The sequence below is a fragment of the Ruditapes philippinarum genome, unplaced genomic scaffold (genome assembly GCF_026571515.1).
Source record: "Ruditapes philippinarum isolate M1 unplaced genomic scaffold, ASM2657151v2 ctg15955_1_1_1_1, whole genome shotgun sequence".
In the NCBI taxonomy this organism is placed as follows: Eukaryota; Metazoa; Mollusca; class Bivalvia; order Venerida; family Veneridae; genus Ruditapes; species Ruditapes philippinarum.
In genome coordinates, this window is record NW_026859585.1 from 1 (window position 1) to 19746 (window position 19746).

At 30.9% G+C, this 19746-nt stretch overlaps 1 long non-coding RNA gene across 1 annotated transcript; it reads right to left on the reverse strand.

Annotated features, from left to right (window-relative positions):
* Positions 1-12090: 12090 nt before the first annotated feature.
* On the reverse strand, positions 12091-15162 carry LOC132757172 (uncharacterized). Its single transcript, XR_009629412.1, has 3 exons — positions 14396-15162; positions 13627-13812; positions 12091-12918 (listed from the first exon to the last, which is right to left on the reverse strand). It is a non-coding gene; the product is annotated as an uncharacterized LOC132757172 (long non-coding RNA).
* Positions 15163-19746: the final 4584 nt, after the last annotated feature.

The following is a 19746-nucleotide window of genomic DNA, read 5'->3' on the forward strand; positions in this document are numbered from 1 at the left end:
TTAACTAGCCCATGCGTACATGATATTATATTTAGACTCTCTCTAAAACTATGGTCCTCTGTATTAAGTCTTAGAATGCATTTTCTATTACAAACTGATAACTGGCTGCAACAGTGTCAAATCAAAAGCACTGTGTGCTAAAATTATATTAGATACATGTACACTAGTTTGTCTTCTTACATTTAAGATAGCAATCTGACATATCGGATAAGATTAGAAGTTTAAGACAATGCATCGCGTTAAATAATTTTCAGCAACGTTACAAATAACGAATATCTTCGTCCGTCTATGTAAAATGTCAATCGTCGAGAATAAGGATTCAGTTAACGCTTTGTAGTTCAAACAACACTCATATCAGATTTGCACAATGCGTTTTCTCAGCATGTCAGATTTGTCAGTTGTTAGTTGAACACGTGTTGTAGTTCTTTAACGTTCTGTGCACAGTTGTCATGAATAAAAAGTAGTTGATCGATGAAAAGAAGTTATGTCGAATGTTAGAAGAATATCTGTGTTATAATCTAAAGATAACATTTAAAAACATCTGGCGATGTTGCTAGATATGGCTTATTTGTTATTACTTTTTAAATTATCCAAAATGAAATATTCCGCCTATATGACTGAAATACTGTTGGAAAAAGGCGTAAAATGAAACAAACAAACAAACAAACGAAATATTAATTTGAAGTTTTAGATAAGAAAATAAAGAAATTGTAAAAAGGGTATTGTACATTCACTTTATATTGTTTGGTGTGTTTTATTCACGTTATGTGCAGCAACAGTTTGTATGGTAGTTGCTGTATAAGTTACAAAGAATGTTTTGCAATAAAAACGTTAAAAATGATCTAATACCCCATCACATCCTAACTTCGAACGGCGACCTACGCCCTTTGTTTTTTGTTGTCGTCGTTGTTTTTATGATGTTTTTTTTTGTTTATTTTTTTTTGTTGTTTTTTTTTAACGCCGTAGTTTGTTTTTACATCATACCGGCGAGCTGTTTTGTGCGTTTCCAGTACGTTATTGGGTTTGTATTGCACTAACACGATGTTTATAGGGCGTTGCAATGACATTCTTCTGACGTTTATATTGTGTTCATGTTGCTTCCTTGTTGCGTATTATGTAATATTATAGTTGTTTTAAGAAATATTTGGTCGCATTGTTTTGTGTATGTTCGAAATAGTTACAGCGGGTCAGTGTTTTGAGGCATTGAGGAGATTCTTACGGTGACTCGAGTTTTTCCCAACTTGACTCTTCAACGTCCATGGCCTTTCCACTGCGTTCTGAGGCTTGACAGCTGCATATTATTTGTCTTCAGCACAAGCGAGCTTATACATTGAAGGAATTTATCTATGAATTAAAAAACAGTGATGTTTCGAAGCACATCTTTACAATACATGCAATACATATATATGATCTTTATTGTTTCGATGATAGTATCAGATTCTTTAAATTGTAACAGTAAATGTAGTTTGGACGACAAGGAAGCTGCAGAAAATTGCTGATCAAACAGTTTTTTTATACAAATTTCTTACGGTATAGAGAAACCTGGAACACTAGAAATACATGTTTCGCTCTGCAATGACATGTCTGACAAGTTAGAATAAGATAACATATATCTATATGTCGACCTTGACACTCATTTTCTGAATATTGTTGAAAGATCTTGTATATGTTCGCATGAACACTTGTGTAATAGCAAAAAAGTATTGTCGGTATTTCTTATTTTTGCGGAGAAAGGTATAGCCAACTTCTACAATCATTGCGTTCTTATTTATTAAGATATATAAGCAAATGCATCTCTTTTCAAAGCGGTGCTTAAATGCGTCAATTTGTTTCTAGTTCTTTATGGCGGCGTAGGAGGAAACGTGCCTCGAATTTTAAAGACTTTTACTTTCATTGTTTCTTACGTCTGACATACCTATCATTCGTTATAACAGTTCAAATGTTACAATAGACTGCATTTCAAGAAATGTTGCAGCAAAAGTTACATTATGCCTTAGAAACGAATAAAATAATGATTCCAAAAGGCGAATATAGGTTTTTTAACATTTCAATAACAGTTTTAGAGCATGTTAGATGCTTGTCATCTGTAGTTAATAGTCAAAAACCAGTCAAAAAGATAATAGCAAAGAGTAAACAAAGTAGTTTTGTGATTCCCATACAAAAATAATAAATGACTATAATTGTATTAATTGCCAAAAAGCAACAGAAGCAAATAATTGTAAAGGTTTATTGCAAATGAGTTACTTCATGGAAATTATAACAAGACACCAGATAAAATACATTTCAAAGGGTTAATATGCCTTTACACTGTGGATATTATTATATGTATCATATTTTAACCTTCCACACTATCAAAATATATACTTGCGAATATCTTCGTTTACCTTGGTCAAGGACATATGTTTATTTTCAGTCAGTAACAACGCTTCATATTTCACCCAGTATATTGAATAAGCCTCCTAATTGTTCGCGAAACACTTCAAAGATATTTCAATTATTAGACTGTTTACCTCAGAGATCATTTTTCTAAACCAAGCGTTTCATTTTTCCATCAGTAATTTCATTTTACCACGATATTCATTTGTCTGTATAGACTGCCTGCAATCGTTGTAAGATATCATAGCTTATTAGAGCAATTATATGATTATTAACAACTAGTAACTGGAGACGGACAGTCGTAATATTGTTAAATGTCGATCATCGATTATTAATCAGGCTTTGATTACACTTTATAATCATAAAGATATTTCTAAGATTTGAAGTTTCAAAATACGTTGCATGTTTCTGATGGACCGTATGTCATTTTAATATAATTTTATTTGTTATTTTGAAATTGAACAAATTTAGATTTGTAAATCTCCATGACATTTCTTCATTACAATATACAATATCATTCACAATACACTGTTTGCTTTAAAGTAGATGGTGATATCATTAAATGCCTAAAACACAAACATCATTTTACTTTTATACATTTCAATATTTGGCAAATTCAGTGGAATAACTCTCTATTAGATTTGAATTTTAATTAAATAAAGTTACTGAAAAAAATCTGTGTTTTATTCATAATTTCAAATGATGCTTTCGAAAATACATTGGAAAGTTGTTAGAACAAATTCACTGGATATCACATCAAACAGGATCACTGTAGCAATATTGTTTTAATCACAGTGTGAATGTTTTCATTGTTAAGATTCATCCACAAGAATTCCCATCATAAGTAATCAAATTGAAACCTTTCATTACACATCAATTCCGGAAAAGTTACTAGAGTTATAAATGGAATCTAGTTGTTTCGGAATATGCCTGGTGGTTAAGTGGTCAAAACCTAGCGGAATGGACCAATACGTATGATACTGATAACATATTAAACTTTATTTGTTTCATTTTATCTACGAGCAAACATGCGATGTTGTTGCTTTGATTTTCTGAGCGGTCGGCTATCTTTCTGTTGACAACTAAGACACAATATTACTTGGAGAAATATTAGAAGAAATGGGTGAATTTGAAAAATAAAACTTTAAATGTATGAATTGTATTTTATGTATCGCACATTCCGTTCTAAATAACTCTTACCACGCTCTCTAATACTTTGTCATAGAACTACTTTTTTGTACTCTCAAATATGTTAAATATCGCATTTATTAAAAAGTATATATAGCAGGTGCGTAGTACCTCTTACGATATAAATTGGAATAAAAAGAACTAGCCTCTAACAAGTATAAGTATATATACAGATGAATGAATTTTATACCAAAATCTATATATTCTCATGATTCCCTCTTTTGACATTTTCTTGATCGCTTAGAATTGCCATCAAACTCCCTCAATCATAGTAACTTGATTTGCCTAACAATTGGCGGATTAATAACTACACATATAACCGATTGTTTTATACAAATATTGTTTATCAAACCTAGTGAAGAAATTTCTACATAATTGAAAATGACAAGATATTTTTCTATGTCGTTTGATATTTGTAACAATGGCAGATATCTAATTATACTTATAATGTTATGATTAAGTGGAAATAAGTGATTTTCAGATCTTCCCTCAATAGTTATGATGGCAAATAGAGAAAGCAAGAATCCAAGTCGTCATATATGACCTCTACTGTGTTTGTCCCGCTTCAACTCCAAACCAACCAAAACAAATGTAATTTTGCTATATTTATTGGAGCGAATGATGGTAACTAGTTGCTACATATACGTATATACATGCTATCATTTAGTGGAAATAAGTGATTTTGAAATCTTCATTCGCTAGTTATGACGGAAAGTCGTCATTTATGACTTCTATTTATGACTTCTTCTGTAAACAACCAACAATAAGTGATTTTGCTATTTTTATTCGAGAGTGGGGTGATTATTATTTGCTACAAAAATTTTGAAATATGTTTGCACTAATTTACAATGCATTTTATCTTTTGATAGACATAATAAAAAATCAGAGAAATGGTATTAAGACAAATTACTTCAAATATAGTTTGATATCCACATATCATTGTGATTAATTATCTTCAAAAGCATTGATTTGTTTGACAAACATAACAAGAACATGTGTTCATAGTTATCATAGACACTGCATACTTATCTATATAATTAGTATTTTATCAATGATATGAAATAAAACATCACATAACAATGAAAGCGCAGCAAGAGCAAATTTGTGATAAAACTTTAAGTGTTCTTTATATGACAAAAGAGTGTATGCAGATCCCTAAGCAAATTACCATATTTTAATGTCTATGACTGGCAGTAATTCTTATGGTATATTGGTGAATAATATGAACCTTTGTAATTATAAAGTCTCAATAGCTTTATACTTAAAGGAGACATATTGTCTGTTAAATCATCATAATCATTTCCAAAGGAGAGACAACAAATGAAGACAGAATCTGATATGTTTACGGACTGTTTTTATTGGCCAATTATGTCCTAGAAATACCTTTGTTCTTATATCTCAGAAGTTTTTATTTATATTTTATTAAAGTTAGACATGGGCCATTTTTTGGCAACTATCTGTATCTTCTGTTGATTTGCTGGTAGTTAGAAAATGATTTGGTATTGGAATTAGTCACTACCTTGTTTACATTTTGCTACATTTATGGCCATTAAATTTATGTTAAGTGGTACTTTCTTCAGGTTATCATCATCTTACATGTTGTATAATGTTATAAAACTCATATTTGACGAATGACTTCATAACATGAATAATATATGCTTAAATGAATTAGACATTAACTTAAGTTTGTCAAAATCATGAATAAAATAGCAGTTCACTTGATTACAAATGAAGAAGAGAAAAGGAATTTAATGTACTTCACCCTCATAAGTGTAATGGAACAATGCTATAAATCACAGATATCTTCGTCTATATATAATACCAAACGTCTATGTAAACTCAGGTCATTCACAGTTAGTTCAGAACTATGCTATTATCATTTTTTCCAATGCCCTTTTTCTGCAGAATTGAAACAATGCTGTAGGCCTTCAACGTTGAGTGCTAATGAGAAGTTGTCATGTTAAAAACTAAGACGATAGATAAGACTAAAGATTATGTTAAAATATAAGAAGAATAACTGTTTTGTGAAACATTGATAAGATGGAAATAACAAATTGCGATGAAGCTAAATTAAAGTTTTTTTCTTTGTACTCTTTACAGTATAAAATATATACAACGTAGTAACAAAAAGTAAAAGTTGAAATCATAAGTAAAGGTTTTTCGAAAATAAAGACCGAATAATAAAACAGTGATAAACATGTGGCGTACAAAAGTTACTGTCGGAAATTTAGGAGGCGTAAACATTAAGGAACATAATTTTGCTGCAAAACAAAAATAACGTTTGATTTGACACTTTGGTGGACATTAACAATTTTCAAGACATTTGTCGTCTGTTCACTTAATTGATACTGTAATAGAGCTTATGCAACATACGAGTATCAGATTATATCATAAAACAATCACGAAAGAACAGATTGTTTGACTCCTGTAGGTACACAGCCTATGACCTAATTAGCATTTACAAGTAAACATTAGGGTGATGATGAACTCAATAATTAATTGAACACGCATATTTCACATCTAATAAAGATTAAAGGTCTTTGATTTCAATCTTGATATACAATGTCAAAATATTTCCAAGTATCTTTTGTTTGTACACATAAAAACTTTATTTGATACAAAAAATATCCACGCTTTTTATCACTTGTACAAGGAAAAGACCAGTAATCCTTAATAAGCACGGCCCACGAAAATAAATATACTAGCAGTCATTTGCCAAGCAGATACTCATGTTTTTATTCTAGCGACAAGTGCCTTATATTGCCTTGTAGATAAACCTCTAAGTTAATGCTTCTCCTCAACGAAATGGGATTGCCACAAAGGCATCTGGAAAATGGCACATATGTTACAAATAAAAATGTGTAGAATGTTGAGTAGAGTAGAGAGTTGAGTAACTAAATCAGGGGAAGATACTGAAATGATGAGAAAATTTATTTTAAGCATCCTTTCTTAACCAGTTTGATTAACAACATAAAAATAAACTAAAATTGACAGCATGGATGATTTTTGGATAAAGCTCAAAGACAATAATGATCTGATCCACACTGATTGGTACAGAAACCTTGACTTAATTTGTAATAACAAGTATATATTTGGGTTACGAGGTAATGAGAAACTCATTAATGGATTGCAAACGCTTGCTTCTTACATAATATTAAAGTTATACAGTCTATAGGAGGTACTAAGCTTCTTATTTTTTAACATTTAGTAGAAACCTGTGTACCCACTATTATATAAATCATTATTTACCATATCTAATTGTAACTTCTAGTTCGTGTGGTAAAATCTTGTTTCAAAATAAACAAATGTAACATAACGATAATTAGTATAATGTTTCGTATCAACCCGACATGCAAGACAAAAGACCGAACGAAAACTGTAACATTCTGGTACGATTTTCAGTTTATTACTTATCAATTAGTATATACCAAAAGCGAAATGTTTGATAAACAATTTGGTACAATAAAAGGAAAATGATTAACAAAAGATATCAGTTGTCAACTGTGAAGCAAAATTAAGTTTAAAAAATGCTTTGGAATGAACTTTTGGTTTTGAATATCACGTAATTGTATTTAAAGCTTATGTATAACACAGGTGCGAAAGCCTTGCATATGAAAAATGTGAGAAACGAGTTTAAGGTTCTGTTAGGTTTGTAAAATAGTTGTCACAAATAGTTATTTTTTCAAAGTAAAAGTACAATGATGCATTGTACAAACCTATCCAGAATAAAAGAAACATGAAAGAGACACTATGAGATGATTTGATAGCAGAGGAAATGAGTGGTTTTCATGTCCATGCTATTGTTGGAATGTAGTGAACGATCGGGCTACTTTAATTGTTTCTTTGATGTTATCAGCGGAATATTGTAGAGACATTTCCTGTAGCGAGTGATTTCTGCTTAGGAGAGTAACTTAAAAAATGTCCGTCGCCTTCTCTTTCAACAGTTTAAAAACCCGGCGAAAATACATCCCCAAAGGGCAAATCGATCTCAGGAAATAAAATCGAGTTTAAATTTCCCAAAGGGTTTTTAAATAAAATTTTTGGGAATTAATGTTTTAAGGGGTTTGGAATTTTCCTGTTTTTATTTTACAAAATTTATAATACAGATTTTAAATACGAGTTCACAAAACCTGGACAAAAAATTTTGTACCTTGGCCCTTGTTTTTGGTTTAAACCACTAAACAAAGTTTTACAAATAAAGAAAAAAAAGATGAGGTTAAAAAAAAGGGTAAAAAAATGTTTTTTCAAACCTTGAGAAAAATTTAATGCTTTTAAAAACATTTTTTAAACTTTTGAAGTTAAATGAAAGAAAATTTTTATAATTTTTGAAAAAGGAAAGGGAAAGGGGAGGGGGGAACCAAAATTTAAAAACGTTTTATTAATAATAAAATGTATGTCATAAGCTGTACAGTGAACCACGGACGTGTTAAAGGTGTATCCCATTGTCATAATTAAAGACTTAATATACAAATGTAAAATAGTTGTGAAAATGCATAATGTTTTATACGGAACACTTCTGAGATATTTCAATTATCAGACTGATTACCTTGGAGATTTGTCTTAGCGAAGATTTTCCGGTTTCCATAATGTAATATTTCCATAAGAAAATGACGGGGAAAAATAATAGGATAAATCATTGCTGATCATCGTGGTAAAAGTACAATTTATGCACAAAGCAAACGTTTTCATTATTAACAATATTTATCCAGGAGAATTTCTAGCAGCAATTTACTTGAGATTTTTCATTACTTATCGATCCCGGTGAAATTACTTGAGTCAGCTTCCTCAATTCATGCTTAAAATCTAATATGATTGTTTGTAAAGGATGTCTAGTGGTCAATAGGTCATTACTTGAATCAATAAAGACTTACAAAATCACTTAAAAATAATGCTAGAACTACTGATTAAATTTTTAATATTATGTCTTTACTACTTTCAGGACCAAACATAATTTTTGGTTAATAATTTATCTGAATGGTCGTTGAATTTGTAATTAACACGAAACGATAATATTATATACTGACACAATTCTAAATAGCGATAGTTCCAACTTAGACAGATATTATGTTATATATAATATTATTTGGAAAAGAAATAATAAAGAAACAGGGATGTTTAGTCGACTGCAACTCTCAATATATTGCTTGCGTTTAATGTAGCATTACTTCCCTTCTACACAAGTCCTACAACACGTTTTGATGCTTTTTCTTCAAATAATTTTGTTGTCACTTAACATTTTATGAAAACATTACTTTTTCTTTTTCAGGTACAATCATTTATCATATCTTATCATTCCATTCAACAAACAGGTAACGTGTAAATCAGAGAAAAAGCAACAAGCTACTTCTTACAAGAAAGATATAATATCACTATTATTGTGATATTTGCGATGAATATTATAAATAAGAGAAAGTCAAGACAAAAGAAGGCAATTATCAGTAGTATGACTGCATTATCATAACATGTTCTTATAATCCCGATTACAGTAATGTAAAACATGGTCGTGCAATGACTGCAATTATTGATAATTCATAACCCTCATATTTTGTGTATGTTTGAATTTAAGTACATTCATTGATACCCTCGATAGTGTCATGATCAAATTACTATAAGACTGAGGACAAAATCACATCAGACTCCTTCTATATTTTATACTTGTAGCTCGTCCTTTTTTAAAATAAAAATTCGAGCTATTATGATTGCTGCTGCGTCGTCGTCGCGATGTCGTGCAAAATGTTGGCCATGATTCCAATAGTTCAAAAGTTATCAACATGAGACCTAGAATACTTGCTTATAATGACAAGGTGTAGTTATAAGGTAAGGGGCATACTTGTGAAAGCAAGTTTGATTTTTTTTAATATCGCTAAAGCTTGCCATCAAAATGACTCACTCAAGTTAAATTACAAAAAAAACAATAGTCGGGTTGACATCAATCAATGGAATAATTAAAACTAATGACTGTCGCATAACGAGATTTCTTTTTAAATTTGTAATTAAAAATGCCATTTTTTTTTCTAATACCAAACCAAAGCATGTTGTCCTTTTATTTTCTTTTACCATATCATAAGGCCATCCATTAATAGACATAATATGACACTTTAATGTAGGACCGAGTATAAAACGAAAGACCTAAAAGCATTAAAGATCGTGTAACTCAATTTTTATGGTTTTATATCATAAATATAATTCACAAATGAAGATTTAATAATATGGTAAGTTCCAAAAAGCCTTATTTGTAAAGATATTACCGAATTAACATTTCAAGTTAAGGGAGGTAATTAGAAATTTATTTTCTATAAAGTCTTAATCAAGTTTTTCAATAAGAAATGAATGCATATATTTTAAAGATTACATATAATGTATACAAATATTTGCAGTACATGTTTAACCAATTTTTCAATGTTTGAATATTGTTTTAGAAGCATAACTATATACATATATAAAATATAACTTAAGTGTGGTACAACATACAGGATCTTTAACAGTCAAAAGACTAAAACAAAATCAACTGTAAGCACCGACAAATACTGCAAATTAAAGTATAAAATGTAATTAACTTGCCCATATTATATTTAGACTCTGACACGAGATATAATCTAAATAATGGTCCACTGTATTTCATAGAATGCATTTTCTATTGCAAATTAATGATTCTCTACAAATATGTCAAATCAAATGCACTCTTTGCTATCATACCGAATGAGAAGTTTAATGCAAAAAAGCACGTTAAAATTATAAATAACGAATATCTTCGTCCGTCTATGTATAATGTCAATCGTCGATAACGAGGAATCAGGTGAAGCATCGCATACAGTTCAAGCTAAACTCATATCAGTTTTGCACAATGCGTTTTCTCAGCATGTCAGATTTGTCAGTTGTTAGTTGAACACGTGTTGAAGTTCTTTAATGTAAAGTGCACAGTTGTCATGAATAAAAAGTAGCTGATCGATGAAAAGAAGTTATGTCGAATGTTAGAAGAATATCTGTGTTGTAAACTAAAGATAACATTTAAAAAACATCTGGCGATGTTGCTAGATATGACGTATTTGTTATTACTTTTTAAAATTTATTGATTTATTTTGTCCAAAATGAAATATTAATTTGAAGTTTTGGATAAGAAAAGAAAAAAAAGTATAAAGGTATTACACATTCAATTTATGTTGTTTGGTGAGTTTTATCCACGTTATGTGTAGCAACAGTTTGTATGGTAGTTGCTTTATTAGTGACAAAGAATGTTTTGCAATATAAACGTTAAAAATGATCTAATACCCCCCCCCCCCCCCTCATCCTACATGGCGTTCGAATGGCAACCTACGCCCTTTGTTTTTTTTTTGGTTTTGTTTATGCTTTGTTGTTGTTCTTTTTAACGCCGAAGTCTTTTTTACATCATACCGGCGAGCAGCTTTGTGCGTTTCCAGTACGTTTATTGGCGTCCGCGCCGAAGCGCGACGCCCTTATGGAATGAAATCAGATTTTGTGAAAGGGCAATTGCATCTTCTCGAGCCTTTTCGTCGGCCATAATAGCCGAACATTCCGATTCGTATAAGTGTTTGATTATCAAAAATTAAATGTCGTGATATGTAAAATGAATAGCAAACTGGATGATTTCGCAATGTAAACATATTCCAATGAGATTATTTTATCCGTCAATTAATCGCGCTCTTCGGTATTTTTATTAATTATTTTGTAGTACACAGTGTTAACTATTGCTTTACCTATAAATAGAATGATGACCTGAACACTGTAAAAGTCCGAAAATCTATTTATAGAAGTAGTTTTAGTTTACCGAAACGGTATATTCGTGTCGCAACGAACTGGAGAATTTTGCAGGAAATAAAATGCAAACATATTAAAACAATTAATTATCTTTAAGTAGGCAAGTTTTACGAATTGTTTTATCATAGTATTATCATTCTTCGTCTGCAATTTTAAGATGAGTTGTTCTTGGTTCTTATTTCATTGAAATGCATGTAAACACACTGATGGGTCAGACTAGGTCATTAAAATAGTAGATTGACCTACCAAATTAATCAATTAACAGACTTTGTTCATTTTGACTATTATGTTGTATGTTCAAAAGAAAATACCACATGAACTTGAAATTCTATCAAATAACCAATATTAATGATAATATAAAAAAAACCTATAAAGTATAAATAAACTTATACCATATGGGGGTACATGTATATTATAGATATTATAGACCTGTAAATTTTGGATATTATCGTTTACATTGATAGAATTAAAGTTTCTGTGGAAAAAAACCCATTTAATATTCATATTCGCATTGTTTTGTGTATGTTCGAAATAGTTACAGTGGGTCAGTGTTTTGGGGCATTGAGTAGATTCTTACGGTGACTCGAATCTTTCCAAACTTGACTCTTCAACGTCCATGGCGTTTCCACTGCTTTCTGAGGCTTGGCAGCTGCATGTTGTTTGTCTTCAGCACAAGAGAGCTTATACATTGAAAGAATATATCAATGAATTGAAAAACAGTGGTGTTTCGAAGCACATCTTTACAATACATATGAGGCGCGACGCGAGAAAACCGGTCTTAATGACATTTTTTTCGAAATTTGGTTTTTCAATTATTTTTGTAGAGAATATCTTTCTGAATATGACGGTGAAAACTGTTTTAAAATCAAAGGGTTAGTTATTGAGATATACTTATTTAAAGAACGTCATATATTTGATCACTTTGTAAATAAATGACGTCGAAAAATTAAATTGACGTTTAATGTTGTTAATTGGAAAATTTAAAACGGCAATTATATTTTAATCTTAACTTCACTCCATTAGTATGTTTAAGCTGTAAAAAAGGAAATTTTCAGACTATATACTGCTTGAAAAACAAATATTGCAGACCACGGTCAGAAGACACAGGTGTGTTGGTGGGTTTTAGTATGCACGGGTCGCATAGATTGAAATCAGACAATTTTTTAGGTATATACCCAAAGTAATAAATCAACAACAGTATATAAGTCTACGTTTAACGTTTAATACTTATAAAAAACATAGACAGTTAAATAATAAGTTCTATTTTTCTTTATAACAGAAACAATGGCCGTGTTTTAACAACAAACAACAACAGTTCTTGATATTTAATTCTGCACTAAGCTGTTGTAACATTGCACTGATAATATGATTAACTGTCTTGACTGACGAACGCACGCACACTTCGCGACACTGCTGGCATTCCTACGGGCGTTATAACGCTTGGACGGACACATGAACCGAACCGGAATCCGCGTTCTTTCAAGACTTGAATGTAATATCCCTCGCCTTCAGGTGTTGCTTTTGCCATAACCACACCCGGTGTGTTCGACTGGAACCGGAAGTGCAGGAATTTTCTATCTATAGAAAAATGATAAATGTCCGTCATGAAAAATGCAGCAAACTTATTTCTAAATATGCTTTAATAAATAAATAAAAAAAAACATTATTCTGAGCACATTTACCACTCAGAGAGTTAAAAGAATGGAAGAGCTTGGACAGTTTTTAGAGCACGACAGTAAACTTGGTCACATGACTAATTTTCATAAACTGTAAACTGTAAATGTAAAATAAGACCATCTGTACATATAAACATAATTCAACCAGAAACAAATGTTACAGAATAATTTGATTTATCTCGCATTACTGTAAAGTGTATTAAGCTGGATATATGTGACGAATGCCTCAGCATAATATTTTGTTCCGGAAAATTTTATTCTGTTTACTAACAATATACATGTGGCGTCTTTCTATGTAACAACTCTTTCTATCAATATGTGATTACAGAACCATTTCCTCATGTTTTTTTTTTTGTTTTTTTTTTGCTTTTTTTTTTTAATTTTAAAATAATAAATAAAGAAAGTATTTAAATAATAAAGTATTTTAACAGATAACTCTTTAAGGACCATTTATACAGTATCTACATTTCCTTCAAAATATAAAGTTAATCAAAGAAGAAAATAAAGCTACTTGTAAACGATTAAAGAAACAATTAACCCTTAAATTTTCATGTTTAAGATATTTTCTGAGTTACAACATTTACATTTAAATGAGATAAACATAGGTTACCTTTTACCAATAATTGGTTTGAAAAATCCCTCAAGAACGGGTTTCCATTGCCGCCATGACCGCTTGGGGTAACATACCGGCTGTTTGTTGTAGATGACTTCTCTGTAACATCGGCCAGCTGTTGAAGTGTTTCTAAATCATGCCTTTAGATGTGCGAATCCCGCATCAACTTAACACCGCACATGTCTTTAAAAGAAAATTTAAATTATTTTGTAATATTGAAAAGCATTAATTACCTGCTGCGATTTGAAGTGCTTTTTAACAATACTACAGTGTTCATATTTTGTCTTTGGGAAAACAGATAAGAGTGTCAAAATCAGTTCAGATTGCCGAGTAACTAGAAGTAAGTAAAATCTTAGTAATGAAGATTTCTTGAATCAGTACCTGGTACTTGCATATGGTACTCGATCTTTCATTCTGTTCTGCCTTATCGCCAAACTTAAAAAATAACCAACGTAACCAGTGTAACGGTTTTTATTTTGTCCTAAAATATAACGTGTACAGACTTGGTAAAATGATAGTAAAATCCCTAAAATGTTAAAGCACTGGTATTTATTTGCTTCCAAACCAAACATACTGGTGCAGCAGTACTGGTATTTGTACTGATACTATATGAGTTGAGAAGAAGTGGTTGTAATATTTTAGTAGTATATCCCTAGTACTGATTTAAATTATATCTGATTGTGTAAGATGGTAGTTTTGAGTATATATTAAACCTCTTGTCCCTTATATCATTGTAAATATTTTGCTACAAACTGAAAAAAATTACCTTTTGTGCGAGAAGTACGTGGTCCCGCAGTGCCGTCGTTGCTAGTGTCACATTTTTCCACTTCTGAGTAATCACAGTCAGTATCTCTCGAAATATCTGTTTTGTGACTTGATAAGTGTTCTCCCAAAAATAATACGAGCACAGGGATTTCAGATCCTATGAATGACAAAAAATGAATAAAAAACGGATAAAAAAAATTGGCTTCAGTCAGGATACGAACCCGATTTGTTTGAGTGTGAGGCCACAGCATAATCCACTGAGCTATACTCTCAGTAATAATTTAATGTGGTAATTAATCAATAAAAGACAATATTAAATCTAAAAAACGTTTTTATTCCATGATGACGTAGCATATTTTGGACATATATTATTTTATTGCTTACATGTTCTAAATGAATTATAGAAACATATTGTAAATGAATTATGAAAGAGAGTATTAATTTAACTTGCGACTGATTAGATTATTCTTAAATTAACCTTAATTTTGATCTGCCTATAAAACAGAGATCGATAATTGGTAAACCTACAATAGACTGATTTAATTAAGATCAAAACAACGTAAATTTATTCTATAAAAAGGCACCGATGTATGTTGCCGATTAAGTTATTCTTCCATATTTCAAAGCATACTTAGATTGTAGATTTTATACAGTACTGTAAACGTCAGTAAATATTTATCAATTCGATGCTCTGATAAATAAACATGCATGATATATTTTTGTTGTTGATTTCATAAATTATACATTATACATTATAGACACTTACTTCTTACTATAAACTTTCCTCTGAATTCTAACGATAATACACTTAAAAAACAATAACACACGATAAAAAACATTTCCGTGTTTACATGTGTATACAGTACGCAATAAGAGTGACGTCATTTAAATCGCTGTAGTGCACATTTATTGTAGTGTCATTAAGACCGGTTTTCTCGCGTCGTGCGTCATATATATGATATTTATTGTTTCGTTGATGGTATCAGTTGAATATTTTGTAAAAAATACTGTAGTAAGTGGTTACTCCGAAGTTTCACTCAGGCAAATTCCTTCTAATTATTCTTTTTGCAGAAGACTATAACTGTCTCAGGAAATGAATTAAAGATTACTGTTTAATGTATGGATTATTTGAATTGTAACAGTAAATGTAGTTTGGAGGACAAGGAAGCTGAAATAAGTCTGTTTTAGAAAATTGCTGATTATACACGGTTTTTGTATTTTACGATCGAAGATCAGTAAAATACAAAGTGGACATTCAATCTCTGACATAGAATTTCACGACAGACCTAACAAAAAGTAGAGCAACTTCGGGTAATGTCGACACTGGTGTAATTTCGACACCTTCTTTCATTTTCATATTATATTAACCATATAGCACCATTTTTTACTTTATTTAAATCCATTGTACGATGTCAGAACTATATGTGACGTCATCACTTGCTCTTGGTCTCTTAGGCATTCTTCCTTTTCTAGAAATTTCCGGTCTATGGATGCCATTGCTCGTAACTCTTTCCGAAAAAACGACATTTACAGAATCTTATAAGAAGGGTCGATAACTCAGGCACATAACTTTGTCATCATTTCGTATTTTTGTATTAGTTTCGATGCAAATAAACGTTAAATATGAATGTTATGAACATTTAACATTGAGTTAATTCTCAATTATAAGACGCATAACAATTGTACAGGGGTGTCGGAATTGAACGATACTTATCTTCTCTATCGGCCAATTTCGACACATAGTCATAGAAATATTAAAACTTTAAATTCACAACAGTAACTAGGTCTACATGCATTAATTAAAATACGTTAATTAGAAAACAACAACAACAAAAAACAAATAAAATAAACAACAACAAAAAACATTAGATATATGTTTTTTTTTAATTTCAAGTTGACAAACTGCAGAATGCTATTCATAATTTCCAAGTCGCTGTATTGACATTGCAAACTTTACTTCATAAAATATGCATTGTAACTAACATACAGATTTAGCATCACCAAGTCTTTTGATAAATTGCTGTCTATTCAGCCTTTGCAGTCTGCTAACCCTGTATTTTCTTCTTGCACAGACATCTCTGTACACTGTCCTAAACACCGAGTCATCTGCTCGTCCTATGCCGTTTCCTTATCCTGTCTCGTTTACTAACAAAGGACTACCGAGTACCGTCATGAGCATTAAATCTTCTGCTCGCTATATGTCCTCTGATAGTCCTCTATTGTCTTTGGACAAAAGTTCACTGTACTTTCATAATCAATGTGTCGTCTGCTAGTCCTGTATTGCATGTCTACTGACATCGTCAGAATCAAATTCTGAAATTCCCATCTATGCTGACACTGACGACGACTTTGGTCAACGTAGCAAGTGTTCTGGATGCACAAATAATGAATGATTAGAATGGTGACACTGACGATTGACGAATGGATTATGTGTACTTGATATGTCCAAATATAGATGGCAATTTTTCATGTACAGGTGAACCGATGAATTTTAAGTTGAGTAAGTGATAAAATACAACTTTGTTTGCCAGTTTTGTGTCCAGTTTGATGTGTCCAGTTTGATAATTGATGGTCAATGGATATGCGTATATGTATGTACTTAATACGCAATGTATATACTTCAAATCATTTCAAAAGCAATGAACAGGTAACGTTCTTATCAATCAAATATATTCGTGCATGAACTGTATAATTACGAACCTTTCCAGAACTTAAAAGAAACGTGTTTTTTACTTCGAAAATGAATTGTTTTATTTATTATATTTGAACATCGGTCCTCGAATTATTTCATTAGTTGAATGTCATTTTATTGTCCTATACTAAAAATTGGAATAACATTTAATGATTGAATATGGTTTATAAAATCTTTATCTAATTGCACAGTAAAACAATAAATGTTTCATGTTCTCTTTTCATCAAATTGGAGTATGTCGAAATTAGACGAAACATGTCGAAATTATACGACGATATCTATGTTCGTAAGAAAGATATTGCAAATCAAACAAGACATTCTTGTTCGTTTACATAATCAAGAAGTATTCCCAAAATGTAAGTTTCACATTCGGGTTAAAATCGGATCTTGTAATATCGACACCTAAACACTTGTGAGCAAAATTCTCTTAAAGTGTCGAAATTACCCGATGTTACTCTAGTTCTCAAAACAGCTTAAAACTAGCAATTTAAAAGAAAGAAATATTTTTATTTTGTTACAAGTATCCAACAAATTACAACGCATTGGCTTATAGAATTGTCAATAAATACTCAATCACAAATTACGCGGATGAACATGATTTTAATAAATGAAAATGTTATTTTTCGATTACCGAATACTACACAAATAAATCTGACTGCCGAGTAGTGGAATATATAGATTCTACATGTCGGACTGTTTGGGCGAGAAGATATTCGCTGAATTATTTACTTCAATTTTAATCAACAGGTTTTTAAACTGAACAAAATACCTCGAAATTAATAAGGATTACAAATCTGAAATGCAATGAGGTTCTAAATGTAAAATGATTTTATTTTATTCAGGCAGTGTTTGTATAACTTCTTCGTGGTGCAGGGGTAACGCGCTCGTCTCGTGTGTGAGAGGTCTGAAGTTCAAAACACAGTCGAGTCAATGTTTTTAAAATTCTTTTTAAGTGTCTTTGTTAAAGAAGTAGCCATGATATGCAAGGATAAAGTGTGGCTGTCATAAAAAATGAACATAAATTATTTTTTTGATGCAACTCTAGTTATGCAAAATTCCGTATGTTTCAAAATCTGGTGCTTTGCAAGATGAATTACAGTACATACAAATAAACTCATACAGGAAAATACATACATATATACAGTACGATTTAGATTACGAAGATCAGAAATTACCACAGAGCTTGCAGCCCTTTAATTTATACAATTGTTTTACGATGTAGAGAAACCTGGAACACTATAAATACATGTTTCGCTCTGCACTGACATGTCTGACAAGTTATAATAAGATAACATATATCTAGATAATGTCGACCTTGACACTTATTATCTGAATACTGTTGAAAGATCTTGTATATGTTTGCATGAACACTTGTGTAATAGCAAAACAATATTGTCGGTATTTCTTATTTTTTTGCAGAGAAAGGTATAGCAAATTTCTACAATAATTGCGTTTTTATTTATTAAGATATATAAGCAAATGTATCTCTGTTCAAAGCGGTGCTTGAATGCGTCAATTTGTTTCTAGTTCTTTATGGCGGCGTAGGAGGAAACGTGCCTCGAATTTTAAAGACTTTTACTTTCATTGTTTCTTACGTCTGACATACCTATCATTCGTTATAAACAACAGTTCAAATGTTACAATAGACTGCATTTCAAGAAATGTTGCAGCAAAAGTTACATTATGCCTTAGAAACGAATAAAATAATGATTCCGAAAGGCGAATATAGGTTTTATAACATTTCAATAACAGTTTTAGAGCATGTTAGATGCTTGTCATCTGTAGTTAATAGTCAAAAACCAGTCAAAAAGATAATAGCAAAGAGTAAACAAAGTAGTTTTGTGATTCCCATACAAAAATAATAAATGACTATAATTGTATTAATTGCCAAAAAGCAACAGAAGCAAATAATTGTAAAGGTATATTGCAAATGAGTTACTTCTTGGAAATTATAACAAGATACCAGAAATAATACATTTCAGGGGGTAAACAGGCCTTTACACTGTGGATATTATTATATGTATCATATTTTAACCTTCCCCACTATCAAAATATGTACTTGCGAATATCTTCTTTTACCATGGTCAAGGACATATGTTTATTTTCAGCCGGTAACAACGCTTCATATTTCACCCTATATATTGAATAAGCCTCACAAATGTTGTACGCGAAACACTTCAAAGACATTTCAATTATCAGACTGATTACCTCAGAGATGATTTTTCTAAACGAAGCGTTTCATTTTTCCATCAGTAATTTCATTTTACCACGATATTCATTTATCTGTTTAGACTGCTTGCAATCGTTGTAATATATCATAGCTTATTAGAGCAATTTCATGATTATTAACAACGTCTAATTGGATATGAACACTTGATATATTGTAGATAAATTTATGTCAATCAACGATTATTAACCGTGCTTTTGCAAAATACGTTCCATATTTCTGATGGAGTGTATACCATTTTTAATTTTAATTGTTATTTTGAAATTGAACAAATTTAGATTTGTAAATCTCCATGACCTTTCTTCATTACAATATACAATATCATTCACAATACACTGTTTGCTTTAAAGTAGATGGTGATATCATTAAATGCCTAAAACACAAACATCATTTTACTCTTATACATTTCAATATTTGGCAGAGTCAGTGGAAT